This window comes from Amblyomma americanum, chromosome 1 (assembly GCF_052857255.1).
Source record: "Amblyomma americanum isolate KBUSLIRL-KWMA chromosome 1, ASM5285725v1, whole genome shotgun sequence".
In the NCBI taxonomy this organism is placed as follows: domain Eukaryota; kingdom Metazoa; phylum Arthropoda; class Arachnida; order Ixodida; family Ixodidae; genus Amblyomma; species Amblyomma americanum.
The window spans coordinates 317949646-317977639 of record NC_135497.1 but is presented as its reverse complement, the minus strand read 5'-3'; the positions used below and the strand labels follow the sequence as shown (position 1 = coordinate 317977639).

Sequence of the window (27994 nt, the reverse complement as noted above, 5' to 3'; positions counted from 1 at the left end):
GATTGCTAACATTAACGAGTAAATGTAGTACACGCTGCAGCACATCGGACTCCTCGAGAACTTGGTGCAACACCCTGCTGTTGGAGCGCCTGTCGGGAGCATGCGCGCATTCGCAACACACATTTATTGTGACGTTTTAAAAGCGATAGCGTCGAAATGACGCAGCATACTTTGCCATTTTTTTCTCTAAAGCACTTGCCAACTGTTAACGAACGACTGTCTGGATAGGTACGGTGTAAAACGAGAAAAATTTTCCGGCAATTTTTGTTTAAACGCGCCGCCCGGTAGCCCCTGCCAAAGCTGACTGCCAGGTATCGCTTAGAAGTACGGAAAGCTGAGCAAGTTGGTTACTGTTATCCATGGTAAAACAGCGCGGAAAAAACACAAGGACGGAACAAACACGACGACACGAGCGCTGACTCTCAACTGGTGATTTATTACGCACGTGTGTACATATACTATTCCCGCCAAACACTACACAGAGCAAAAAAATATTCAAGAAACACTGCGTCATCACCGAACACATTAAATCTACCTTGCTGCAAATGCATGCTCCAAACAGGTGATTTCGTGGTTAGCCAATGATAATGAGGGTTTGCTAATGCATGCTGCACCCCCCTTGTCAATATGATATGCCTCTACTAGTTCCCTTACTATCTGATCTTTATGTTTGAAGATGACGGATGTCTGATGAAGCAATGGGGCGCACGTGTGCAACCTAAGCACACGTGCTCCCCATTGCTTCATCAGACATCCGTCATCTCATTATCATTGGCTAACCACGAAATCACCTGTTTGGAGCATGCATTTGCAGCAAGGTAGATTTAATGTGTTCAGTGATGACGCAGTGTTTCTTGAATATTTTTTTGTTCTGTGTAGTGTTTGGCGGGAATAGTATATGTACACACGTGCGTAATAAATCACCAGTTGAAAGTCAGCGCTCGTGTCGTCGTGTTTGTTCCGTCCTTGTGTTTTTTCCGCGCTGTTTTACCATGGATAACAGGTATCGCTGTTTTTAAAAGTAAATGTCAATGAAAATAACGTTTCATATTTTCACGTTCATGTGCTTCCATTTCCGAAAGCATTACGTACCTTGTAGCACGTTTTCGATGCACTCGTGAAGGCTGCAGGCTCATTGCCCATAATATCTACATTTATGTGTTAATGAGATCCCCTGATCCCTCAGGTAGAGCCCACCTGACAGATGAGAATTTCCAACCATCCCCCCTCTCCCTCCGTTCCCCTTCCCACGTGTACGGTAGCATACTGGGCGCTGCCTAGTTAACCTCACTGCCTTTCTGTCTTTCTCCAACCATAACTGAAATTTAGCATAAATGACCTATGCGTTTTGGGTTGCAATAAGCCAACCACTGGATTCCTACACATACACAATGAAGACGAAATTTTTCTTTTTAGGCAGAAATGAGCCTGAAAAGGTTATGGTTTACGGGGGTTTGGCGTCCCAAATCGACTCCGGCTATGAGGGACGCCGCAGTGGAGGGCTCCGAAATAATTTCGACCACCTGGGGTTCTTTAACGTGCACTGACATCGCACAGCACACGGGCCTCTAGGATTTCGCCTCCATCGAAATTCGACCACCGCGGCCGGGATCGAACCCGTCTTTGCGCTTGTGTGGAAGACCTCGGGTCAGTGGCCGCAAACCATGGATTTAGGAAGAGGGAAGTGTCCCCAGGGAGCGATTCACATACTTCCGTGTCTGTTGGATGCGCCACGACTCGAGTAAAAGCCTCCTGCGCGGGTTAGACGACCGCTTGATGCAAAGAAAATCGCGCTTTGCATCAAGCGGCCATGTCACGCCTTTCACGTATGGGATGAGTTGAGAAGTTCCAATCAATCCTGGTCACGGCACCAGTTAAACTTTCCGAATCCTTCTTTGATGGGATGGCCGGATTGGGCTGGTCGATCGGTTGCACGTCGCGAGCGGTGAACGATGGCGGCACGCTGGCCGGTGATCGAATATACACGGCGGTTAGCAGTACGAAGAGCCTTCAGGCCTTCGTCCGCTCGTCTGGCGGCACGTTGCCGGTTGGGGCAGCAATTCCAACTTCTCAAGACAAAACTTATTTAAGACGGGATTGAAATACAAGGCAGTGAGAATAATGCAGTTTAACGAAAAGGCTGTTTAAAAGCGGTCGAGACTGAGACTCGGCGCGCTCCTCCCAAGTCTTTGTTTGCAGCGGGTTTTAACCCATTCGATAATTGGGCAGAGCTTTACTAAACCAGCTATCGCCCAGTTTGAACTAATAGCAGTGCAATGGCACCGTATGTACAAGTGGACGGAGCCTAGGGCTCACCGGCCTGAACACTGTGGACCCCGCACCTCCTGGAGGGTGCCGGGCGCGTGGTTCCGCGTACGCAGCTCGCTGCATGTGCATTCCATTGATGCCCCATAGAAGCTTCCACGCATAGGCTTTGCCGTCTCCGCTGACAGCAAAAGGAATTTCTTCAGCGGGAAAATGTCGTCGGCTCTGACAAGGCAGTTCGGGGTTCTTCCCCAATTTTCCCACGGCTTTGGGCAGCGTCCGAAACGCGCGATGCACTGTCCCTGTTCTACCCCTCCTGCACGGCCGGTGAGCAGGGGATGAGTCGGCGCCGGAAGGATTAGCGCGGGTAGCTGGCATCGAGGCACCCTAAGCGCGGGCGTCACGCCTCTCAGTAAATCGCTACTTCCCACGGAGACGACCTCTCCCGAGAAATGGACGACCCAGCTTCTGGCGCGTGCTTGGGGAAAGAATAGAGAATTTCTGCTTTCCACCGTCCTCACTGTATTTTCAGTGGCTGTCTTTTTCGTCTGCATACGTGCGCGGTTTCACCGTGCTCGATTTCCTTCCGAGTTGCGGGAGCTCGCTGACGTTGATTCAAGTTCAGTCTGGAAAAAAGTTCAACAACGAAACCATGCTTGCTCCTCCCGAGGAGGGCCTTGGCTTCGGTTGGCAATGCCTCCGGGATGTTGCTGCTTCGGCAGCACATACTGTCGTTTTACGAAGCGACTTTCCCAGTGAAGAAGGGGCCTCGGAGTGGGTGAAACGTTACAGCGCTGCTACGAATACATCATGGATCATCTGCAGCGCCCAAAAGGAGGGCAAATGTCAAAAGTAGGTCTGAATTGTTTACTCCGCGCTTTCGGCACATACATTATTGTGCGATCATGATCCGGGTCGCCCGCAAACGCATTAAAAAAAATTCTCGTTAGCAGTTCATGAAAATCCTTCAAGGTAAAAAATTGTCACGCACTTTACCACCCCCGGGAAGGGGGAATTGAATTGCAAGGTAGTTTCATTTGTGGACGAGCCTTAGCTTTGCAGGAAAGCAAGCTTCACGTCGCGAAATATGGTCTAAACAGCAGCAGTGCACAACCACAAGCTACCTTTCCCACAATATTTCCCCATCTTCGTCGAATAGCATCTCAAGTGCTGCATTGCATAACTTCAATTAGTTTTTGTTAAAAATTCTCGCGACACGAAATCACGGTTAACATGCGATGCGGGAAAGCTACCTTACCTGGAACGAAAGTGATGTTTCAGAAACAAATTAATTATAACACTGCCGTTAGCATAAATTTGTTGCAGGCTGGACTTTGCACATGAGTAATGATTTGTAGTTATATTCTGGTAAATAGTTTTGTTTACTATAATTTAAGGTTGTGGTGAGCAGTGTGGCAGGATACATGCAAAAATAGGCCAGCAGTTTGCACGATGGAGTTTTTAACAATGGTAGCGAAATATGCACACCTAACATTAGTTTGTCTGAAGTATATCAATGCACAGATTAGAAAATTGAAGAAAGTGGTGTTTTATAGAAGTTTTTAACAATGGTAGTGAAATATGCACACCTAACATTAGTTTGAAGTATATCAATGTGCAGATTAGAAAATTGAAGGAAGTGGTGTTTTATAGAATGAACATGTGTCCTTTGCAGAATGGTGTGTCACAAAGTTTGGAAGTGCCACCTCCACTGCCTCAACAAAAAAAAACACCAAACGCACAACAAACTGCAATGCAATGATCAATATAAAGATTAAAAAAAGTCAACTACAACACCCAAAAGAATGATGCGTATCTCTGAAGAAACCCTCCGCTGTGTGCATTGATCAAGTTGCACACCCAGCACAACCATGCAACGGAGAGTGCAGCCGCTCTCCACCTTCTGCGATGCAGTGAGGAAACAAACAACTTTTTCACCAGTACTTCACTGATGGACTTACTCCGGCTGATGCGATACGCCTGCACGAAGGGTCTTTGTGTGTTGAAGGCGACACTGGAAGCCTGCTGAAACCTGCCAGTGGTGCACTAAACCCAACAAAAAGGACTGTTTATTATATGTACGAGGCCTGGCGGGAGACACATTATGGCACAGTTTCGGAACCACTGATGAGGCTGCAGGAGAAAATCCCCGAGTATGCAGAACAAGGTAAGCAAAAAAAGAAAGGCTTGATGACAGCTAAGTGTGCATGCCACAAACCTTTGTACAACGTGTTAAAGGGAACATTTTTTTGTTGCTTGCCACTTGCTAGAGCTGCCAGTGGGAATAAAATGTACTGCCTTCAGAAGTTCACTTCTAGTCCTCCATAAGGGTTCCTTTCTGTACATCGTTCTGTGGCTAATAAGCAGCTATGTCAGTATGAAGGCTAAACCAGTTTTTGCATGTGCTCCCAGTCTGGTTGCCTTGCTCAGTGACCACACCACAGCAGGGAATCATCCATGCACAATGCTGCTAAAACAGCAACACAGCATGGCCTCTAGTTGCTCGCCACAAAAACAGTCTGAGTTGTGATGTCCTCTAGCAGTCTATTTTTCTATGCCACTTCAACACAAACTCGCGCGCTACGCACAGGTGCACAGCTGAATTGCAAACCAATATTTATGGACACTAGACTGGACCATCTGCCACCGAGAAAACTGTTTTGAGAAAGCCGTCAATTTTGCAAGGTTGTGTTGTAAGCAGTAACATACTTTAAGCTAAATGCATTATTATTGCTCAGGAAGAAGTGAAGCAAGTTCAAATATGTGTCTCATTAGCCTGTTCAATGTACTGATGAGGGTGGACAATTAACAGAAACAATGCACTAAGCATGATCGCTATCTAGTATTGAGACACAGAGATACTCGCTCAACAATGCCAAGCACCTATTAACCAATAAGGTAAAAATTTGTCAGCTTTAACTTTGTTTACACAAAGATACCAAAAATGTTGCCTACCCCACTGCACCTTTAGCTTTCTTTGTAATGCCAAAAATTTATTCAGGCCTAATGCCAGGAGATAGCTTTCCTTAACACAAGTTAGTGACAAATATTTGTTCTGCTTACTAAGAACGCAATATGCCCTAACCCTTTTCAGCCAAATATTGTGCCTAGACAAAACTACAATGTAGCACACCCACCAAGCGGGCAGTGAGCGTAAACATCTGCACACGCAGGTACTAACATGTGATATGTATTGAAAGAATTGCACCCCTTTGTGTAACACAGGTCTATGAAGCACTTTATGCTCCGAGTGAAAGAAAAATCCCACCAAATCCCATTTTTAGAGAAATCGTCAAAACACAGAACAGCATACAACGAAGATAAAGGACTTGCAATAAGTGGATCATAAGGCCAGGACTTATAAAGGACTACTCAATAGAATAAGAAAGAAAAAAGAGCTTTGTGAAGTTCTGAGGTCCGACTAGCAGTAATACTTCAAGGACTGTTAAAGTGAGTGCTACACCTGAGGTTTATCAAACATTTCAAGTTGACAGTAACATCACATCTTTATAGAGTCCACTCTACACAACAAAAAAAAAACATTTTTCAAGTTATTTAGTGAACCCATTTTAAAAAAAGCAAAAACAGCAAGCCGAAACTGAAATTCAGCCTGTGGCCAGGGGCGTGCTTCGCGTGATGCTGAAATGCCATCACAGCATCACTGAAAAATATGCACATTCGTCTTGCATGGCTCAAGCAGCGACTGAAAACAATGAGTCCTTTCATAAAATGTTACGATGACCTAAAACAAGCATGAAAATTTTGTTAGTGAAGCAGCTAGAAAGTATAAACGCACAGGGAATGTTTGTGATCCCGAAAATGCAGTCTTGCTTAAAGCAATCACCTCAACAGACGCCACGGAAATGACAAACTTCAATACTTATTTGCGCCGGAATGGAATATTGCATAGCCACCAAACTCAGAGAAAAACATACAGTATAAGTAGTTTTTGCTGAAAAAATGAGGAGTTAACACTGCAATATTTTTGCCCTATTTTAATGAAAACTTGCAATGGCGGTGATGACATTGTGTTGCGAGTTTGTTTAGTTATATTTTGCACATTTAGCTGTTTCATTTTCCTGGTGAGATGAAAGTGGACTGCCAGTAGCAATACATAAAGTTACATTATGCAGGCACATTTTACTTTGTTCTTTGTTGCATGGAACAAGAAATCTCGCGTGAAATCACTAAAATGTAGCTGTGAAAATGGGCAGCGATGTCGATACCCTTCTTCCATTTTAAAGTCCTTCCTACCATATAAAAATTCTTTTCAGTGAAAATGTGCTCTTCGTCCATATAAGAGTAGGAATCGATGTAGGAATCAATTTGTTCTCAGTGCCTCATAGATAATCTGTGTTGCCACACAAACTATGCTTTCATGTTATGCCATACTGAAACATGAAAACCTTTTTATGCAGGAGTTGATGTGAAGGTGCACTCAGAGGGAGGGGCAGGCAGCTGGGCAGTGCTCCTGGTAACTCCAATCATGAGGCGTGCCCAGCAGCTGGAATCATCCTCCGAAGTCATCTTCGTTGATTCCACGGCGTCATGTGACTCAACAAGGAGCAGCGTGACAATTATGCTGACAGCAACATCAGCTGGTGCCATACCCATAGCAGTCTTTGTGCACAGCAGTCAGACTACTGAGGGCTACTCAGCAGGCTTCGAGCTCCTGAAGCACAACTACCCCTTTTGCTTTGGAGGCTGTGAGGTGGGCACATGTAAATTGTAAATTATACTACATGTTGTTTGAAGAAATGCCAGGTAATGCTAGAATACATGAGTTAGGCAACATTAATTCAGAATATGGATCTGCGCCAGCCTGTACTTTTTGAAAGCAGCAGAGACAGAGCCACTGCTTAACAATACCAGCATTGGCCACAGGCCATGCCTGCAACTTCTAAGCTTCAACAGTTTGCTGCAAGAGGCGGTGTGACAATCTGCAAATTTTAAAATATATGACTTTGCACTTTGATAAAAAAAAAAGCTGAGTTAATGCAAGCCTATCCCAATGCTTCCTAAATTCCTGTTTGCCCAGCTTGTCATGTCAGCCTGTCATGCCCAGCCTGTCATATATAAGACTTCAACCACAAATGAACAAGCTATAGAATTGAAGTGGTTAGGTTAAGCTTTCTCTGGTATAGCCTGCCTGACACGCTGAACTATGCTGTGTAAATGTCACCTCTACATTGAAATATCAAGCTATGTTTGGCAAGGATAGAAATTATAGTTGCATAGTGTTAGGATCCTTTAAGTAATGCTATCAAAGCCGAAGTGAAAAATACCCTCATAGCAACACAGGGTAATGCAGCAAGGTCAGCTGAACTGACATACAATGCAGTTAAACTACTGCCTCCCAAGGTTTGTTCTAATCATGTTACCCTGCACCCGTAAATGTCTGTCATGGGAATAACTCAGCTGTTCCATAGCTGTCAATATGTGGCCTTTTCTTGTTGCAGGCACCAGAGACTTTTATGACTGATAACAGTGCTGCTGAGAAAGCAGCAATTCTTGAACACTGGCCAGAAGCCAGGCAGCAGCTATGCCACTTTCATGTAGCGCAGGCTGAGTGGCGGTGGCTGACGCTTGCCAAGCATGGTGTCAGCCCAAGTGAAAGGAAGTCACTGATGGCCATTTTTCAAAAGGTACAGAATTTATTCATTATCAGCGATATAAAAATCTGAATACATGCAGAAACAGCCATGAGCGACCGATTCAGAAGAAAGAGTTTTGATGTTTTATGGGTGTTTAATCACCCAAAGCGACTCAGGCTATGAGAGACGCCGTAGTGAAGGTCTCCAGACAATGTCGGCCCCATGGGCTCTACATGCACTGACATCGCACAGCACACAGGCCTCTAGCATCTCGCTTCCATCAAAATGAGACCGCTGTGGTTGGGATTGAACCCGCGTCTTTCGGGTCAGCAGCCAAGCGCCATAAGCACTGAGCCACTGCAATGGAAAGGCCAGGTATTGTGCTGTTGATACTATGTCACAAGACAATGTCTCACAAGTCATAGATTGTATGCGTGCTGTGCAGGCCTATGGTATTTGGTTGAAGAATGGGTGCTACTATAGCATGTCTGGTACATGATGATGCAGCAAAAGCACTGACCACTCGTGTTTCAGTTTGTATGCACCATACACACATAATTGTAAAAAGTACAGCCTAGCATAGGAGAGTTTTCACCTCACAATTCATCATCACAAAGATTGTGGGACTACTTATGCAGCACAGGTGTCGGCGGCAAGCAGGCATAACAAGGAACCATTTGCGACTGTGGAATGAGACAATACTGTTCAGATAAAGAGCTGTACACAACCTCGTGATCATGGACAAGGTTAAACAGCCGAGCCGACTTATAATAAACTTGACGGTCACACAGATTAGGTTCGTTGTATCTAATGTTTGTAGACACTGGACTTGCCCTATTACAGCCGAAAAATAGTCAGGGAAAAGTGGCAGTTATTTGTTCAAAAGGTCGGCTGTGTGTGCCTGTTTCTTCAAAGCAGACCCTATCAAACTGCTTTCGAAGCTCTCTAGAATGGTCACGTGCTCCTGGCCAAGACCTTAGCGTTTCAGGGACATAATAATACCGTCATGAATGAGGTGCTCATGGCAACCGGTGAAAGTCGCTATCCTCGCCTTCAATCCTCAACAAAGTTGTCAGGGTGCAAAGCTACTGCAGCACAAGTGCACTCATAACGTACAGTATGCATGGCCCTTCTGTAACGCTCTCAAGTAATGCATAGAGTTTCAAATAAAGCTATACCTTGCCGTGACTATTAGGCTCTTGAACAACCTTTCCACAGGAATAGTCGAATAGGCCTATAAACCAGGTGGGAAATAGCCCTTTGCAAAAAAACAATGGCTACTACATGATTTCAGATTTCAGTGATTGGTGCACACTGTTCGAGCGCTCTAAACATGGGTTACACAGGAAATCTGCTGTTTACGAGTTTCTTGGACACGGCAGTCGCACAGAGGGCAGAGATCAGATTGGACAGGTGACGCATCACATGACCAGGTGGGCCTGCAAGGCATACCTCGTGACTGGCTTTCAAGCTTTTCAAATTCCTGCCATTGGCTGAGCACCGGCCGTGTGCAGCAGTTCACTTCCAACGCTGCACCTGTCTAGTGCTTACCGTGCTTCTGCTTCCAGTTTAGACGCTTTACCTGGCTGGCGCACACGCAAGCGACACCTGACCTTGTAGCCTGTTGGAGCAAACCTGGATAGCAGTTAAAGCTTCAAATCCACTTTAATTTATTTATTTCAGGGGAGAGGGTAGCTACATTTTTTTTTACGGGGATCACAGTAGCTAGGAGACTGTGGGAGTGAGCTTACAGTGCTTCCTCATTAGTTGTAACAGAGTGATATAGCCAAGGTTGTTCGCTTTATGTGAGATGCAATGTCATAGCCCTGATACATTTTTCTGATGGTAGCTCCACCTCTTTTTTAACAAAAGCAGCAAATTTGGAAAAGGGAGCCTTGAAATCATTCTGTAGGCCGATTAAGGGGACGTCTCCAGGTGCTGCAAGATGGTACAGTAGCAGATGGAATTGACTCCTTTGTCGTTCTTGTGTCTGCTTTTCGTGCACAATGCCATGGATGCCAAGGATAGTCCTGAACATGCACCCGACTTTACACTTGTCTCACCATTCATCACAAGTGCAGGCTCTTCCCTGGGAGGATGGTTGCTTTCTTTCAGAGTCATAATTGTAACACCATGTAGCCACAACAGTGACCTGGAACGAAATGTTTGCACATTTACGACAATCCTATGTAGCTCCATGCAGGTGTCAATGCACTCCTCGTTCCGAAGAGTGGTCAGGATCTCAACCACAAATACGGCAATAAAATCATGCACAACAAGAGTTAAATCTGCTGCCGTGTCTGTAACCAATTCAAGAAGTTTAATTTTGGTAACAGCATTTCATACAGGCCTTGCAAACCTGCGTGAATGCTTGCTTAATCACTGCCAAGGTCTTCATGAAACTTTTCCCGATGTGCACCCAAAATTAACGCACCTGCTCATTCTTCCAGGGATCTGTAGACCGCATTGACAAACTCAACATATGTATAAATCGTTGTAGCAACTTTGTTCTAGCTCATAATTAAGTGAGGATTTTTACAATGCCGTTGAAGCTATACTAGTGTTTCCACCTGCTGCTGCACTTCAATACAGCAGATGCTCTTGAGATGGCAGCACCAGTGCTAAAAATTTTGGACACTGACTAATTCAAAGCTAAGCTCTCAGACTACATGTAAATGTTTGGAATGTACTTTATATAATGTGGTTCAGAATTGAAATATTTAGTTTTTTTATATACTGCACTAGTGTTTAAATGCTTCTGCTTGGAGCTATTCTTTTTTCTTTTTTTTTGCTGGAAACCTTGCAGATCATGTACGCTAATAGCAAAGACACATTGGAGGCCGCCAAGCAAGACCTTTACTCCCAACAGCACTAGGGCTTCATCACCCACGTCGACACTCTACTGGAGAGAGAAGATGAATGGGTGCTTCTCTTCCGACTGTCAGCGAAGACACGAGGCCACAACACAAATAATTATTCAGAGGCCTCGATTAGGGTCCTAAAAGACATAATCTTGCACAGGACAAAAGCGTTTAATGTTGTGACCCTAGCTGAATTCCTCTCTGTTGTGTGGGAGAAATATTTTTTCCACAGAATACTAGACCTTGCACACTCACGTATGACTGGGCACATGCTCCTCTATGAGAGGCTTTTAAAGAAGCTGCCAAAAGACACCAAAAAAACATTAGGTGCAATGGAGATGGGCATTATGTCGTCCCAAGTGGCAGCAGTCCAGATAGCAAGCTTTACACTGTGTACTCTGACATCGGCCTGTGCACCTGCCGCTCTGGTCAGCAGGGCGCATTTTGTAAACACCAGGCACTCGTGCACAAAGTGTTTGGTGGGATCTTCCCAAATGCACCTCTGCTGACTACAGAAGCTCGCTACAACCTTGGAAAGCTTGCGCTCGGAGACAACTGTCCTGGCATTGATTTCTTTGAAGGCCTCCACGAGACACAAGTGCTGCAAAATGCTGCGTGCAGCAAGGCTCCCACCGATGCTCTAGACTGTTGGGACACTCCCTCCACTTCAACAGCTCCAACGACCCAGTACAGTCCTCCAGAAAGTAGGGAAACTTCCACTGCTCAACTAATGAACCAGGTAAGTTATGGTGCTATACATTAGCAAGATGAATTACAGCAACTCTATGTTGGCTGCAGTCATTATAAACCATAGTCATTATAAACCATAGTCAGTGACAATAGGCACCCTATGATGACTAAGGCCCATTATTTTCTGTGGTGGAGAATTTAAAATGGTGCGAATTCATAAAGAAATATATGCAACATTTTGCAGAAACCATAACGCACATAAAATAAATACATGCTTATTTCTGAGACACCGTGCATACTCCAAATGTACCTTCAGTAAAGCAGCATGTGCTGGTTGCAGTTCAGCATCAGGCAATACTTGGTATTCCCTTCACTTGAAGGAAGGTGGTGGTAAGACAATGCCCCCCAGTGCCATGGTGCACAATCCTGTACCTGCTGTCGTGGCCATGCATGCAAGCCGGACAAAGCCATATATTAGTCTGGCATTGGACTGTCACTCACTCATTCCTGGACAGCCTGGTACCATAAAAGATAAAAACCCATGATTGGATGCTGAGCGTTACTCAAAACTAGAAACTTCCGTCACTACCATTAATGCTCCTTTCAAAATATGACAGTATCATGGCTTTTCCTCTGAAAGAATGTGAATGCACTGTTACTGCAGCCGCCAAGCTCGAGGCGTTCACTTGCTTATATAGATGGAGAGGTTAAGCATATCAAGGCATCAACAAAACTGTGTAACAATATGCTGACTTTTATGAGAATTCAAAACAAACCAGTCCCATTTTTATTACTCTCACCCTCTGATTGGTGTCTGTAATAACAAAAAACGAAATTGTCGTTCCTAACAAGAATTCTGCAGAAATGCTTAATTATGCAATTTTCCCCCAACAAGAAGACCTAACAACGGTTCATGCATATTTTAGACCATGGAGGAAGTAAATTTAAATATAGAGGAGAGCAGAGGAGCCGCCCCACGATCAGACAATGCCCTCCCCCCATATGCATGATGCATCATCCTCCTCTCATTCCTCTCTTAGGCACAGTATCAGCGCAAAAAAACACACACAAAAGAAGAACTAGACACCGAGAGACACGCACAGATGCTGCGTGTCTAGTTCTTCTTTTGTGTGTGTTTTTGCGCTGCTACTGTGCCTAAGACAAGTAACCAACATGCCCAAGAGCTCGTTTTACTGAATCATGCCTCTCTGTTGCCCACAGCAGCAACAGCCGGCACATGCCGACTGGCGTGCTGCCTCTTAGCAACCATGATTCTGAAGCGTAAAGTAGGCTTATGAATAATATGTTAGTTCTGCCACTTTTTTCACAATACATCTGGGATACATGGTGCTTCTCCTCACTTTTCCTTCTTACATTTTAGCCACATGTGCATCAAAGAACTCGGCTCATTTTCAATGGGAGGAAGTTTAACGAAGCCTGCCGTGCTGTACCTTTGAGGAGCATCAGGTTCATAGAGCTCAGTTTTCTCTTCGCATAGAACAGATTGAGACAAGCAGCCCATCGGTAGGCCAACAGGAGCATTTAAGCAAAGAATTGTTTTTTTTGTGTGTGTGTGTGTTTGCTTTAGGAACCAGAGGAGGACCCTTTCGAAGCCCTCATCGAAGCCTTTCAACACCTGAAGGCTGAAGTTGGAAATGACCCGACATGCATGAAGCATACAGCCAGACTGGCAAAAAAACTGAAAAGCCTTCCAAGCAAGCAAAGCTTTGTCACGGCAATGATAACATGTCAGCTGCAGTCTGCAGGGTTTCAAGGTGCCGAGGCAAGATAAGTGTGCAGCCAACAAGCATCTCAAGGAGACGACCTGGCCTGAACAAAGGTTCAAAACGTGTCCCCCCAGGCAGGCCATCAAAGAAGGCCAAGCGCAGTCACTCGCTGTGCTGCAGTGTGGAGGACAACGTCCCAGCTGCAAAGTGACTGTGGACTGCTGCATCAGTGTGAGTGTGCTTGCGAGTGCAAATGGCAGAATCATGCAGTGCCAACAAAGGGTCACTCACCTTGAAACAATCATTCACAGTGTGGGCAAACCGGCTAGCCCAGACTGCCCACTTATGTAATAAATAGGGGTAGGGGACATGCGCGGGTTGATATGTCACCCTAATCGGTTTGCAAGCTACTGCGAGTAGTGATTTTTTTAAAATGATTTCTAAATTGTAAGGTCCACGCAGAGCTTTCAAATTTGACTCGAATACCCACAAAGACCACCTCTGCAGATCTGCTGCACTAGAATATGACCACTGAAATCATTTCAGGGCCCCTTAAAGCACCACCCAGCTGGTCTCCCAAAAAGATAAGTTGTTGGCTCATCCCCCCCCCCCCCCTCCCCCATTGAGAAAATTGCATATGCAATATGCACAAGACATGAAAGCTAACACGACAAGTCACAAGAAAAGCAAACATGCCTTGCACAATTGGAGAGTAGCCCTCCCATCAAGTAGCACGTGACTGCGCCTCATGTACAGCAAGTCGCTGGCTTACACCTATGCTTTTAGGGCAATGAGCCATCAATTACGCCTGTGCAGAAGTTCAATGACTATAGACACCAAATCCTGTTTGCATGTTTTCTTCTTTGTAATAATACATAAGACAATAATATACATGAATCGCCATGTGGTATTTGCATACAACTGCTGAATAATTTACAATCCTATTTCTGCTTTCACACTATTTCATTTTCAGCTTCAACAGGTGATCAATGAATGTGATGTCAAAGTACAGTATTCGGTCGTTGCACCTTCTACAGGAGGTGCAGCGGCAGTATGGCATGGCGGACGAGGCAGTGATAGTGCTGCTGCTAAAGAGTACATCTGAACAGGGAATACCTTTTGTGAGAAATTTAGCGGATAGATAAGCAGCAGTAAATCACTATCAGAGGTAATAAACTACTTAAAGGTCAGTTGGTCAACATTATAGGCTTGAGCTAAATTGCCATAGAGATGTGTATCAAATCGCTTTTCTTTTATTTTTTTGCGGCGTGTTCCCAAGGAGCACTGAATTTTATTTAGAGCATGCTGGCGTTATGCCAGGCACAGCAACTGCTAGTCTATCAGCAGCGTATATTGGTCAAGCAAGTGGTAATAGAGGAGGCAATATATCTTATTGTTCCGAATGGCTGCTGAAGAATATTTCAAGTTTCATGGGGCAGAATATTAACAATCATAATATTGCTTTTTTGACTAGTACCAGATATGTATGGCACCTTATGATCGAGTGACCCCATGCCAGTTCTCAAAACCACATTAGTAGGTTATGCAGGCATTTTGCTCATTCCTTGTAAGGAATGAAAATGTAAATGTAAAATTATTGCCATTCACTTCACATTTTTGTAATTGCGATGGGAACAAAGAGACGGGTTTTTGATTGAGATGAGAATGGACTGCAAGTGTAAAACATCCGTACCAAACAACTGCGACACGATAAGGTTGCCGTGAAACGCATGAAACTAAAGGAATAAGCTTTTTTTTCTGGCAATGTCAGTCACAAGAAATTACCACTGTTTCTTCGACAGGTGCATACTTTTAAAGCAGCACACTGCCTTTGTGTAGTTGCGGTTGCCTAAAATTTATTCCCTGTGAATTGGAGTTGCTATGAAGGATGTAATGAACAAAATTGTCGACAGGAAAGCACTGAGAGGCAGCAGGCCTTTAAAAGCCGTGTTCGTATGCACCGTGGAGACCGATCACCTGCTCCCTTTTGAAGCCAAAGCTACGACAGCATGAAAAGAAAACTGACATAATTTTTTTTAGCACATTCACAGTAGCAAGCAACGGCGCCCTTCCGCACGCTTGTGCCCAGTGTCGCTGTATCATTGTGAACAAAGCTCCTGTATGGGAGCCGAACAACTCAAGCTCTTAATTCATTCATTTAAGGCCAGTGCTTGCATTCTTTCGTTTCCATCCCATCCGCGACCAAACGATTGTCACAGCTAGTGCTTCGACATCTTAGATCTGACGTGCAAGTTATGACTGTCACACTTAGTTGGCACCCATTGTTGAAGAGACACCGTATATTTAAGTTTTTAACGTTGTAAGAGACGCTTCCCAGTTCGCAGGAAATTTAATACTTTAGATTTCCACAGGCTAATGTTTTGGGCTTTCTGATAGCTTACCTTTTCGCTGGTTGGGTTATTGCCGCAGCGTTGTCACCGGACGAGTGCACCCAAGTTGGTCATGAACTGCGGTTTGAGGTTTATGAAAGCTGTCGCGGCGTTCCGGCGATGACACTCACATATCGTTCGAAGCGAAGAACTACGCTTCGTTCTGGCCGCCTCTTGCGGTGACGGTATTCTTTGAACAGCGCTGTGTGGGGCACATCGAGCCTACGTAGCTCGACTCGCTGATTCCAGTTGCCGAGGGTCAAAGCGTGGTATGCGTAAGCGTTTCATTAACTTACATATTGAATACCTTTGAAAAAATAGACGGAATCGAATTAATTTAGACAACTTCACGCAGCACCGAGTTTCTATATGTCAAGCAGTAGCCAATCTGACTTCGTGGCAATCACGATGCTGCTGCCCTGCCAATTTCGAGATCGATAAAAAACTGGCGCTGCAGTTTTGTAAAGTATTTTATTTTTTTTTATACTCATTTTACAAAATGAGGCACTACTTTGCGTGCATTTTTTGCAAAATTGTTGATTCAAAACTGCCTCTTAATTATTTCGCTAAATTTGGCAGAACTTGTTTTGTTGGTTGCCTTGTTGGTGTTGTTGGCTAGGAAGATGGCCGCGTCCAGGGCGGAAAACGCGTTTCCTTAAAGTTTTGCTGCAGATTGCTTGCCTGCATCTTTACAGCTTTTCAGCAGTGATTTTTAGCAGTTGTGGTCTAGTTTACCTTTGTAATATGACGAGGCGTTCCCTCTTAATGTGTGAAATCAACCTCCGAAAATGCATTCGTTCTGCAGGCACTTCATCGCATGGATTTTGTGCATCTCGGAAGGCCTTGTGATTTCAGCGGCACAGTCCGCCGCTGCTGGTCTCTCATTGCTTTATTTTTTTCTTACTCCAGTAGCAAACCTGTTGTGTGCTCCACTTCTGGTATTTTGTGCCTTCTCATTATCCCTCATTGGGTATCCACCGCAAGTCACTACCGTCATGTGGTGAAAAGCTGTGACGCCAAATAAGATGAAATTTGATGGACCGTTGTCGAGGTGGAACAAATTTTGGCCTTGCTAGATTGTCAGGACGTACTCAAGTGCCTAGCATGTGCATTGTAGTGAGATATTTGTGCCGACTTCAAACTGCCGAAGAACCGCAAGATGCTTTGGTTACCTTGTACAGAAGAACGTACTCTTTGGCTGAGTCGCATTTTTGCTGTGCTGTGGGCACACAGTATGCAATGTAAGCCTGTTCTGGTTGTTTATACCCAATTTATAATCCTGTATGCTACTTGACATTTTTGCCTTTCAGTAAACAAGTCAAAATGAGGCCTATTACATATGCCCCTTCCTATTGTTGTTTTTCTAACACTGGCACACTACGCGTTCGACCAAATAAATGTTAGTGTACCAGCCTTACTTCAAGCAAGTTAACACGCACTGGATTCTCTTCAAGTGCTCATTCCTCGAGAACATTATTGACATTTCGTAACGAAACTATAAAATGTACTGATAGCAAAAACTTTTCTTGTTAAAGGGCATATGGGGTACTCATACAAGCTGTCATCTAAAAAGCTGTAGCTATCCCATCTTTCAGTACAAGCACAAGTTATAGTAAACGCACCAAACAGTGCAATATTTGAGCAATGCGAGCTCAAAATAAAAAAAGTTTGGCTCTTAACAGCATGAACAGCTGGTGACAAATGCCATAACAGGAGGACTGACATCTCCAGGTGTGAGTTGCAGGTAGTGTAGGGTCTGCTAAGGGGTGTGTTCAGAGTTCACTTAAGAGCTAGGAAGTTACATTATATATCAATTCCTTATAGGCAACCTGTGATGAAGTCTGCTGCGTCGATTGCGGTGCTGCAACACAGCCTAGCAAGAGAGCATGCATTTTATAGTTGCAACCATGGTGCTTTTCCATGCCACCTGCCTGCTTTTATAGGCATAAGCATGTGTGCCCTGTCGAAGCCACATATGATGTGTGTCAGCTAAGTGGGGTACGATGGGGGCACCTAGGCAAGGGATGTTATCAGCCAAATGTACACTTTCATAATCATTCCTGCTGTGGTGTTGCATTTGTCACTGCCAAAGCAGCTGACAGCAGCAGTTTTTAGATGCACATTTGAACAATATATATATTTTTTTCACAGGAGGCATTATCTTACAGGGAAGGCGTGAAAACTCGTCTGCCACCCAGAAAAATTGTTTGAAAACAAACGCACATTGGTGACACGGGCATCACCAAATTCTACAAGGTGCCAACTGCACCTGTGAAGTGAAAAGAACCACCGTGCGTTGCTTGTCCCTGCGAATAACGTGAACTGCACTAGTACAGCAGAAGCTGGAGGTTTGTTTTCAACCTGTGAAGCTCAAGGAGGTGAGATGCGAATGTGCAGAGCAGCCATGTGAAACAGGCAGATTGCAGTGCTGCCTGGGCACTGCAGGCTGCCTATGAACACAACATTGACCTAATATTTAATCCTGAATGCACCCATTTCATGTGTTTGTCAATGCACCTTGCAACTCTCAAGTCAGTTCTGAAAGAACTATTGAAGTCGCTTAACTTTCTGTTTTCATAAAGCAGCTAAAAGTTTAAGAATATTTATGGTATAGGTATTTGAAAGGATTCCTGAGCAATATTAATTAAAAGTAAGATTCGATTTTTACACACCAAAGCAGCGTAACGTAGAGTGCTTCACAGTTTCAAGCTTTGTGCTCAGCACTGTAATACACTACTTCGTAGTGGTGCGAGTAGCTTCGGTATACAGTCATTGCTATATGGACATCAAGTTAAGTACTCTCCTTTTACTACTTTTGCTCTTCTATGTTCACCTTCTCAGGCATGAGTTCCTTGCCATGTTCATTTCATTCATCTCATTGAATGAAACTTCAACAAATGTGAATGGGCCTCTGTGGTAATGCAGCAGCAAAACCATTCTGCTGGACAAACCAGGTTACAGGTTTAATTTAAGAGTACATCTTCCTGGGCTTACAAACTAAACATTTTGACAGATTTGCCTGTCTGGGAGGCAGTCAACGAAAAAAAGTCGCCATTGACCGCCTCCCCACAGTGCGACGTGACTAACATCCTTAACCGCCCTCCCTCCTCCCCCACGCCTTTCACATCGCAGCTTTCGTTCCTTTGACCCCCTCCTCCCCTCCATACTTAAAAGACGCTAGCTACTGCCTTCAGTCGCCCCTGATGAAGGAGCCGAGCCGGCTTCGAAACAGGTTAAAATTAAAGTTTTTGGTTGGAGATGTGCAGTTTATTAGTCTTCCGGGGCTAGTTGGTGGAGCATTGCCTAACAAAAGGCAAAAACAGCACTGAATTTAACACCCCACAGAAAGATGGGCAGGACGGGCGTTGACTCCAACTGTGTTTATTGAAGGCCACATGTAGCATATATATAGCCCGAAGAAGGTGAACGCATGCACATTTCCCATATGGCAAAAAAAAATCAATAACACCACACAGACTGAAACTACTCATTATTGAGTATTTTTAAACAATCTATGTTCACTTGCTCGCAGGGAGATAGAAGTGCTACTTATGCACTTGTCACCTCTCTCTTTGATAAAGAAGGCTTCAGCCAGTTCGTGAGCTAATCTATCTTTACTTCCAGCTAGAATTGATCTCCCCAAATTGTGGTTCAGTTTTTCCCATTTTTATCAATGCAAGAGCGGCAATGGACAGGTAGGTTTTCGAAAGAATATGATGCGTTCCCTAACGACCTTTTGTGTTCCCCAGCACGCTCGTTTATGCAGCGTCCAGTCTGGCCGACGTACACCTCGCCACATGCAAGGGGGATCTCGTAGAGTACTCCTGTGGCACACCTTATGTAGGGCTTCGAGTGTTTTTTTCCACAGCTGAATGTTTCTTTAGCACCACTGCTAAGCTTGAGGCACATCTTGACCAATTTGCAGGGGGCGGAGAAGACCATAGGAACTCCGTACTTGTTGCCAACTCATTTTAGATTGTGGGACACCTTGTGAATATATGGTATCACCACTGGTTTGGCTTTGCCGAAATCTTTCCGGCATTGCCTCTTTGCCCTACTCAAGTTTCTGCAGCAGTGCCTCGGTCACGGCAGCCAAGACATGGTTAGGGAACCCTGCTTTACGCAGTCTATTCACCTCACCCTGGAAGCTTGCCCATATCATGTGAGAGCACGACTTGAGGAGTGCTGACTCCATGGAAAAGGTAGCAATAGCCCTCATAACAGTTTTTGACTGGGCCGAATCAAACGGAAAAAAAATCCTTTTTGGCCTTAGAAAGGTAGCGGCAGTGTTTTCTGGCGCTACCCTCTCGATATCCCTGCTATCTGTTTTTCTGCAAATCTTCCAATCTTCTTCCCTATTTCCTTTATTATCTTCTTCACTATTTCCTTTATTTCCGCTGGCCACAGCTCAGCCAGAACTTAACATAGTAGATATCAATTGTTGCTGCAGTCATACATATTTTGCTTCTGCTTTGTTTTTTAATAAAACCACAGCAACGACAAGAGACTTGACCTTATTTTCTTTAGACTCCATTTTAGCGTGTTGCACAAGGGACTGGTATTGACAAGATACAGGACGTTGCAGCAGTCACCAAGTTTGATGGGCAGAATATGGCAGCAGTATGGCACGGCTATGGTAGTGGCATGGATTTTTCTTGCAGACTCAGTATGAAAATGCCAGTCTGCAGATAGTTTTAAAGCACATCGAACAACTCTAGGTGAAAACATTGAGAGCAGCATAATCTACATTTACTCACTAAACATGCTGAAAGTAGTTCACTCCAAAAAATGCAGTACAGTTGTTATTAGAAGATATCATGCATAATACAGTAACAGCCCAAACACTCGACATGCAATAAAATTGTGCTGGGTCCGGAGCCATGTCAGCATATGCAGTAACAAAAGAGTTGACGGGAGTGCTTTATGAACATACGAGAAACTAGAAAAAGTAAATATTCCACATACATTGCTTGAAGCTGGTGGATAGTAAGCTAGAAAAGAAATAGTAGACCACCTCATATAATGCTATCAACAATAAGCTACACCTGGTAAAGCAGATTCTCAGCGAATCAAAGTTATGTCGGCACTAAAGAATGCTTTATTAAACTTGTCTTACGCCACCTTCACATTGGGCATATGCACGTTACGCATAACTTCAGGCCACCGTGGTGGCGCAGTGGCTATGGTGCTCGGTTGCTGACCCTAAAGACACAGGTTCCATACTGGCCGCATAGGTCACATTTTGATGGAAGTGAAATGCTAGAAGTCCTTGCACAGTGCGACGTTAGTGTATGTTAAAGAATCCCAGGTGCTTGAAATAACTGGAGTCCTTCACTACGCCGGCCCTCATACCCTGAGTCGCTGTGGGACTTTAAACCACATAACTTCATGCTTATGAAACAAGGAAAGCCTGTTTGTGAATGAAGTTGCAAAATGGTCATGGTAAAACATATTCATGCAGAAAGCTCAAGGAACTAAGAATGCCTCATTGCCTGCTTTGCACTGGTATGTTTCACCCCATAATTTCAATATGTGCCTGTATTGTCCACATACATTCATAATGTATGTGTCTGTTAAGACATTTTTAATTTAAGAAACACATACTCAGTGTGTGTGTTGTATATGCGAAGTGATGTGCGTATGTGAATAAGCAGCTCTTGTCAGAGCTGCCTGTCGATGAGAGGAGTCCGGGCTGAAAGCAGTTCGCTTATGAACTGCAAGCTGAATATTTGGGAAGTTTTTCTTGCAGCTTTTTTAGTACACTAACAATGGTGCTGCAGCATTTTTGTTGCCACACATTACAGATGTTAGTATGCAGTACTCTTTGTTGGGTTTAAAAGATTGCTAGAAAGTCGCCACAACCTTGTGGTATCCTCCTCAACAGGGAGTCTGTTCTCATGTGTGTGTGCAGGCTTCAGGTGGTGAGGACAGTGTTTTCACTTCACTCCTGTGTGCAGGGCATCAGCACTTTAAACTGGGCAATTGTACTCGTGCTCGGTGCCTCTCTTGACTGCACAAAGAGAATGAGGCTAAGCAAAGGAAAGTCATTCTTTTTGATGCATTTGTTCATCTTCTTGCCTCAACTTGCACTTAGTGTTGGGTCAGCTCGCCACCTTGTTCGAATCAGCAAGGTGACATCGCTTTCACGGCACTGCAACCTGCCAGAGAGAAGCAAAAGAAAAAAATTTAGACCTTAAGGTCGGTATGAAGTCTACGAAAATGTGAAATCTGCTAGCTTCGCTCGGCAGCTGCGTTCGATCTTGCCGAGCTGTAAATGCACCGCATGCGAGCAAGCGCCGCAGGACCGCATGACAACAATCGAGACGGAGCTCCAGAAGATCTAACCTTCAGCAGTCTCCTTTAAGCTCACCGTTGACACAGCCTGTCCCAGCCAAGCATGGATGCCAGCGCCGGGACAGTAGCGCCAGTGGAGCAAGAAGACCATTTACGATATTTGAGGGCATATGTTTGGGATGGGGACGGAAAAATATGGTCGTAAGAGAAGACAGGGTCAGCCTCTGTATCACCAAAAATAAAGTAAATGCACTGCACACCAATGAGTACGACAGGATCGCGCGACAGCTATCGAGACGGAGTTTCGGCATAGCTCACCTTCGGTTTTCTTTTTTTTTTCTCTCAACCTGTACACCGCTCACGCTGGTTTTGGGGCTGTGCCTTAGCGCGATGGAGGAATCTCCGAGGTGTGTTCGCGACTGCTCCTCGGGCCGAGGATGAGCGTTCTCCTCCACTCCCAGGAGTGGAGGCGCAGCGTCGAGTGGAGGGTTGTTAGTGAATACAGCCGTCACTACCTTTCGTTAGGAACCAGCTTGGAACACAGTCGGCCATGCTCCGATGCTCAACTATGGGGTTTCCAGTTGATATTTTGTATCAACAGTACTATACAAGATAGATGTTTGATTTTCTTCATAGATAGTGGCCAATAAAATAATAAACATTTTGCATATTTCAGAAAATTCTTAACATTTTTTCTTTTCAAATACAAGCATGTATTTGCAAGTTTTATTCAATTTTTGCACAAGGTCTTGTTTCTGGCAAAGAAAACTTTCTGTTGCAACGCGCAATTCATTATTGAAGTTTACATGCCTAAAAAGCACATTTGTTTGGCTTTGATATCATGTATCGCATTAAATCTTAAATGCAATACTTCTTCACAGAAAAAAAAAGCTACTGAAACCTACAAAACAACGGTCATTTTCCCCACAAGAAAAAGTTGAGAAAGGTAATTTAAGCGATATAAAAAATAGCAAACCAATTTCCATATTACCAGTGCTAACCAAAGGGTTAGAGAAACATACATATAATAATAATAATTGGTTTTGTGGGAAAGGAAATGGCGCAGTATCTGTCTCATATATCGTTGGACACCTGAACCGCGCCGTAAGGGAAGGGTAAAGGAGGGAGTGAAAGAAGAAAGGAAGAGATGTGCCGTAGTGGAGGGCTCCGGAATAATTTCGACCACCTGGGGATCTTTAACGTGCACTGACATCGCACAGCACACGGGCGCCTTAGCGTTTTTCCTCCATAAAAACGCAGCTGCCGCGGTCGGGTTCGAACCCAGAAACTCCGGATCAGTAGTCGAGCGCCCTAACCACTGAGCCACCGCGGCGGGGCAAACATACATATGCAAATGTCAATTTTTTTTATAAGCACAATCTAATTTCTACTGCTCAATACAGATTTAGGAAACGGCAATCTACGGAATTAGCACTACTTCAACAGAAAGAGTTCATCCTACCACAGTTTAAAACCAAGAATATTGTGCTTGGCGTTTATGCTGATTTCATTGAAGCTTCGATTGCAAGTATCATCCTGGATTACTTGAAAAGCTTAAAATTTATGGCAATCGGGGGCACTGTCTAAACCTCACGAAATCATACCTTGATAATCGCTATCAATATGTCCACATGGACAATTGTCCCTCATTTATGTTTTATGGGGGTTTAATGTCCCAAAGCGATTCGGGCTATGAGGGACGCCGTAGTGAAGGGCTTCGGAAATTTCGACCACCTGGGGTTCTTTAACGTGCACTGACATCGCACAGCACACGGGCCTCTAGAATTTCGCCTCCATCGAAATTCGACCGCAGTAGCCGGGATCGAACGCGCGTCTTTCGAGTCAGCAGCTGAGCACAATAGCCACTGAGCCAGCGCGGCGGCCTTAGCCCCTCATTTAAAAGACATCAGTAGAGGTGTACCTCAAGGCAGTATACTCTTGATCAATTCCCCTTTCTTGACACATAAATTATCTAGTAAATACCCATAGACAACCGAAATACATAACGTAAACTGATGATTCCAGTGTAAAAAAGAAGACGGGCATACGCGCGAGCCGCATGGCCTTCGCCTGGTGCACGCTGGACTAGCTGCCCTCAGACTGCTGTTGGCTATGCTCCCGTCAAGAAACTTCTGCGAATAAACCCCACCTTACATTTGGTGCAGGTGCCGGGTAACATCCTCTCGTCCTGTAAATCCGCAGCCGAACGCTACCCCCTACCGCGATGCCTTCGGATGCCAACCACCAAGCCGTACAAGTGAGCCCGGCCGCCGTCGTCTGTGCTGGTTTTCTCCGCCAGCAAGACACCGCTATCTTCAGCGGCACGGACGACCATGATGTTGAGGATTGGCTCACATCGTATGAGCGGGAGAGCGCGTACAACAAGTGGGACGCGGGAACGACACTGAACAATGATTTTCTATCTGACGGGCGTGGCGAATCCGTATCGGAACCACGAAGCGGACATTACATCATGGTCTGTTTTCAAAGCAAACTTCTCAGAGGTATTCGGCCGTCCGGCTTTCAGAAAACAGCAGCGCTCGCGTGCGCGGTCGCAGCAGGTAGGAGAAAACTTCACGAGTTGCATCGAGGATGTCGTCGATCTGTGCAGGAGGGTGAACGCACAGATGTCCGAAGCCGACAAGATCAGGCATACTCTCAAGGGCACTGATGACGACACCTTTCAGATGTTGCTGGCGCGAGACCTGCGCACCGTCACGGAAGTCGTCACCCTATGTCAGAGCTTCCACGAACTACGCAAGCAGAGGGCTCCGACACGCGAACACACCACGAACGTCGACTCGCTTGCTGGCCTGAACGATGCAAGAGACCAGTCATCGCTCCTGCCGCATATCAAGAGCTTTATCCGTGAAGAAGTTGCTCGACAGCTCTCGCTTATTTCACGCCATCAAGAGCCATCACCATAAATGACTCCGAATCTGCGGCACATCATTCAAGAACAGGTCGCTGAGGCTCTCTCACAAGCTCCTCAGCCCACACCTCTCGCTGCCCCAATGACATATGCGGACGCTGTTGCGCGACCTCGCCCACCTACTTATGCTCCGCCTCATGGTCCCGTCCGAAAGCCCACTGCTTTTATTCCACTGCCTGCTCACTTGCGAACCTCCTGGGGCTTGCCAGGTCATGTGACACGGCTTTGCCGTCGACGCATGAACGTCTCACGACCACCTCCTGCAGTTTCCGGTTACTGGTCCCAGCGTCAGTACTCACCTCCTGCTCAGCCACCCCTAAGCCGTTCTCTGTCTCCTGAGCGCATCGCCTTCTCTGGACGCCGTTCGCCTTCTCCACGTCGGCGCTCCATCTCCCCGATGCGACGGCGTCCCTCGACCACTCAAGAGGAAAACTAGGTGCCGCAGTTCCTGACGCAAGAACTGCGCAGTCGTCGAAATTTGAAAGGCCTCGCTTCTCTGCCGCTAATTTAACTGAAGTTTTTGTAGAGCGTATGCTTGTGGACACCGGCGCTGCGGTTTCTGTCATGGATGCAGCGCTTTGCCGCTCTTTGAGGAAAGTGAAGACTCCCCTTTCTGGCCTGTCATTACGAACTGAAAGTGCGCATCTCATCCAGCCGTTAGCAGCGTGTACTGCTCGAGTATTCATATAAGACATTTTATATTTGGCCGAGTTCATCGTTCTGCCGTCATGTTCGCATTCGATCATCTTGGGCTGGGACTTCCTATCGCTCCCTGACGCTGTCATCGACTGTGCTCAGGCTCAAGTAGCGCTCTCTACGTTGCCGAATCCCGTGCCAGAGACTGAAATTTGTGGTGTCCCTGTTTCTGCCAAAGCTTTTGTCGCCGACAATACCGATATTCCTGCGTGCTCTTCCGTGATTGTGCCTATCTCCTGTGACTGTGTTCGCGATGCCAGTGTCATCTTCACGTCCGTTCCCCTCTGCGACAGCGCACATATCGTGTTTCCGCCACTGAACGACGAGTTATTGAAGAAGAGGTAGACACCATGCTTCAGAGCGGCATTATTCAGCCTTCCACCAGCCCCTGACTCCCCGGTTGTCCTCGCCAAGAAGAAGGATGGCTCCGTTCGATTTTGCGTCAATTACCGCCGCATTAAAAAGATCAGACGCAAAGTTGTCTACCCTCTGCCCCGTATTGATGACGCTCTGGACTGTCTACAAGGCGCGGAGCCCTTTTCTTCCCTTGATTTCCGCTCTGGTTATTGGCAGGTCCCAATGGCAGCTGCAGATCGTACCAAAACCGCGTTTGTGACCCCTGACGGCCTCTACGAGTTTACCGTCATGCCTTTCGGCCTCTGTAACGCTCCTGCTACTTTCGAGTGAATGATGCGTACCTTTTTGCGTGGCCTCAAGTGGAAGACGTGCCTGTGCTACCTGGACGATATAGATATCTTTTCGGTCGACTTTCAAACGCATGTATGTCGCCTGAAGCACGTCTTGACATGCCTCACAAACGCAGGCCTGCAGCTGAACTTAAAAAAAAATGCACCCTTGCTGCCTGTGAACTGATAATTTTAGGTCACGTTGTGTCGAAAGACGGTGTACGCCCTGAGCCCGCGAAACTTCGTGCCGTGACTGAGTTTCCCAAACCTTCCACCACTAAGGAACTTCGCAGCTTCCTAGGGCTCTGCTGTTATTTTAGGCGTTTCATTCGAAACTTTGCCTTAATCGCTGCCTTTTTGACTCAGTTGCTGGGCACCAATGTCGATTTTCCGGCTTGGTCACCCGCATGCGACGATGCCTACAACACCTTGCGTCGTCTCCTCATGACACCACCCATCTTGCGCCATTTCGACCTGGCGACCCCGACTGAAGTTCACACGGATGCCAGTGGTATTGGTCTTGGTGCAGTACTCGCCTATAGCGCAAATATGGGTCCGACGAATATGTCGTTGCCTCAGCCGCACACTTACCAAGGCTGAGTCTCACTGCTCTGTGACTGAAAAAGAGTGCCTTGCCATTGTGTGGGCCTTAGGCAAGTTTCACCCTTACGTGTACGGCCGTCCTTTCGACGTCGTTACGGATCATCACGCCCTTTGTTGGCTTTCTTCACTGAAAGATCCTTCCGGCCGCATGGCGCGATGGGCGCTGCGTCTTCAAGAATATAACATCCGAGTCGTCTACCGGTCTGGCCGCAAGTATCAGGACGCCGACGCCTTGTCTCCCTCCCTCCTCCTCGCCGAACTTGACAGCCTCTGAGAACTCGAAGCCCCTGCACCGTCTCCCACCATCAGTGACGTGCCTTGTGAACAGTGCAAGGATCCCTGGATTCGTGCTCTTCTCGACTTTCTCTCCGACCCATCGGCGGTTACACTATCCCGCGCGCTGCGCCGTCAAGCTTCACATTTTGAGATCAGAGATAACCTGCTTTATCGCCGTAATTATCATTGTGATGAACGAAAATGGCTCCTCGTCATTCCTCGCCACCTCCGGACCCATATCTGCTCATGTTTTCACGATGACTTACAATGCGGTCACGCGGGCCTTTTTAAGACTTGCACGCGCCTCCGCCACTACTGGCGTGGCATGTACAATTTCGTTTTGAAATACGTCCGCTCGTGCCTCGACTGCCAACGCCGCAATACACCCACTAACCGTACTGATGGCGAGTTGCAGCCGCTATCTTGTCCGCCTCGCCCTTTCGACCGCGTTGGCATTGATTTATAAGGGCCCCTCCCGTATATTGCTTCTGGTAAACGATGGGTCGTTGTTGCCGTCGATCACCTCACGAGGTATGCTGAAACCGCCGCGCTCCCTGCTTCCACGGCACAGGATGTGGCATCCTTTATTCTGCGTCGGTTCATCCTTCGACACGGTGGCCGTAGTGAACTCCTCAGCGATAGAGGCCGCGTCTTCCTATCTGATGCCATCAAAGCTCTGCTCCATGAGTGCAACGTCATCCATCGGACTTGCACCGCTTACCACCCTCAGACCAACGGCCTCACTGAGCGATTTAATCGCACTCTGGGGGACATGCTGGCTATGTACGTTGGTTCGAACCACATGAACTGGGATCTTATTCTCCCGTATATTACGTTCGTGTACAATACTGCTACGCAGTCTACAACAGGATTTTCTCCTTTCTAGAAAAAACTCCTTTATGGCCGACATCCCTCCGGTCCCATTGATACTGTTCTCCCCTACCCCCTGACAGATCTGAGTGCACCACCGTTTCCGAAGC

General features: G+C 45.9%; 1 protein-coding gene and 2 long non-coding RNA genes across 3 annotated transcripts in view; 1 reads left to right on the top strand and 2 right to left on the bottom strand.

Annotated features, from left to right (window-relative positions):
• The window catches only part of LOC144115387 (uncharacterized), a 37752-nt gene extending 22193 nt beyond the window's left edge, over window positions 1–15559 (bottom strand). Inside the window, exons 1-2 of the mRNA XM_077649759.1 lie at window positions 15540–15559; window positions 9923–10011 (exon numbers count right to left, since the gene is read on the bottom strand). The gene's annotated coding sequence lies outside the window, so the exon portion shown is untranslated. The remainder of the gene's footprint in view (window positions 1–9922; window positions 10012–15539) is intronic.
• The window catches only part of LOC144098873 (uncharacterized), a 240719-nt gene that overhangs the window by 84320 nt on the left and 128405 nt on the right, over window positions 1–27994 (top strand). The window lies entirely within an intron of this gene.
• Window positions 21256–22213, bottom strand: LOC144098867 (uncharacterized). Its single transcript, XR_013307259.1, has 3 exons — window positions 22140–22213; window positions 21898–22043; window positions 21256–21685 (listed from the first exon to the last, which is right to left on the bottom strand). It is a non-coding gene; the product is annotated as an uncharacterized LOC144098867 (long non-coding RNA).